Here is a 1669-nt window from a genome sequence, read left to right as displayed (position 1 = left end):
CCTCCCGGACCGGGGCACGAACCCGTGTCCCCTGCATCGGCAGGCGGACTCTCAACCACTGCGCCACCAGGGAAGCCCCCTGTGCTCCCTTCTGATGACAGGCACAAGAGTGGGCACTGCGGGAGGCCCGCCCCGCTGCTCTCCTGGAGCCTGGGAAGCGCCCCGCCTGGACACAGTGTGGTTGCTGCATGTGCTCTCGGGTCGTGGCAGGCAGCCTTGTCCTGTTCAGCCTGCCCTTTGGCGAGGGGGCACCTCACCCCCGAGCTCGGCAATCCCCTGCTCCCATCACCATGCACGGGGGTGAGGGGGGCTGCTTTCCCAGAGCTCAGGTTCAGCCTGTGTTTGTCAATGGAAGGTGCTGTGGCCGAGCCCCATCGCACAGTCCAGCTGTTCCTTCGTGGACATGGTGTTCGCCGTCCAGCTGTTAGCATTTTGGTGGCTGGTGCCCGCGGTGCATTTGCAAAAGTGGTGGGGCAGTGGCCCTGTGGGGCAGCTACGGGTCCTCCAGGCCACTGGCTGGCTGGGGCCGTGGGCTGAAGGGAGGAGCGTGTCCCCAAGTGCTCGCACACCCCCCTGAGAGGCCCAGCCAGTCACCCGGCTGCCCGCAGGACCGTGCGTGGACGGCTGCCGGATGCGCTTTGAGAGGAGGGCCCGAGACCCAGACCCACCTCCTGCCGGCCCTCACATCAGGAGTCACTCTCACCCCATCCGCTGATGGCGCGCTCTCCCAGCCAGGCTGGCCCTCGGTCGGTAGGGAGCGCGCCACTGGCTCCTGCCTTCTGGGTTCTGGGGACTCTGGACTTCTCTGCTGGGCCTTGGGTTGTTACGGCTGTGGCTCCAAGCTCACGTCTCCCCAGGTGACAGGTGGGGACCCAGAGAGCCGTCCATGTGGGAGGGGCTTCCTCTGAGCTTGGGCACAGCCTTGCGTGAGCCGCCGCCTTGTCCCCTCCAGGCTGCAGCCCCAGACCGTGTAGAGCGAGGGCTTCCTGTGAGACCCCGGAGCCACTGCTTCTGACGCCCTCGTGGGGCGGGCTGCCCAGACCTGGCCTGATGGGCCAGACCCCCGCCATCAGGTGTCCGCTGTCGGAGGCTGTTACGGGGTCCACTCCCCGTGTGCCCAGCGTTCATTGGCACGTCACAGCAGGGCTGGGCCAGATAGCCAGGAGGGTCCAGGGTAGCGGGCTGTGCAGGGCTGGGGCCGCCGTGGGTGCAGCTCGATCACCTGCGCCCCCTCCCTGCCCCCGCCCATCTTCCTTCAAGCTGTGCCCTGGAGGGAAGCAGCAGCAGTGTGGGCTCTGCCCCTGCCCTGGCCACCCTACACAGGTCTGGTGGGCGGGTCCCTGGGTCTGGATGGCTCCTGCGGCCAGGGCTGGGAGGAGGACCTGCCTTATCTCCCATGGGAGTCCCGCCGTCACCCTTGGGCAGGTCAGCGGCATCTGGGGAGCCTTGGTGTGCGCCCCCGGCCCCTTGCAGTGGGTTTTGTATAGAAAGCGCCTTGAGTTTTGTGTTTGGAGGGTCCGAGGGAGGAAGAACAAGCCCATTGGGGGGGGTGCTGTTAGCAGAAGTGGGTGCCTGGTGCTGTGGGCCTGGTGGGGTGGAGGGGACAACCGAGGCTCTCAGGCTGGGAGGGGAGGGGCGGGGCGGGGCGGGGCGGGCTTGGGACTTAGAA

The 1669-nt window shown here is 67.3% G+C and overlaps 1 protein-coding gene across 1 annotated transcript in view; it reads left to right on the top strand.

Annotated features, from left to right (window-relative positions):
• The window catches only part of BRF1 (BRF1 general transcription factor IIIB subunit), a 70504-nt gene that overhangs the window by 66598 nt on the left and 2237 nt on the right, over positions 1 to 1669 (top strand).

This window comes from Lipotes vexillifer, unplaced genomic scaffold, assembly GCF_000442215.2.
Source record: "Lipotes vexillifer unplaced genomic scaffold, Lipotes_vexillifer_v1.1 scaffold1718, whole genome shotgun sequence".
NCBI classification, from domain to species: domain Eukaryota; kingdom Metazoa; phylum Chordata; class Mammalia; order Artiodactyla; family Lipotidae; genus Lipotes; species Lipotes vexillifer.
This window is presented reverse-complemented; position numbering and strand designations above follow the sequence as displayed.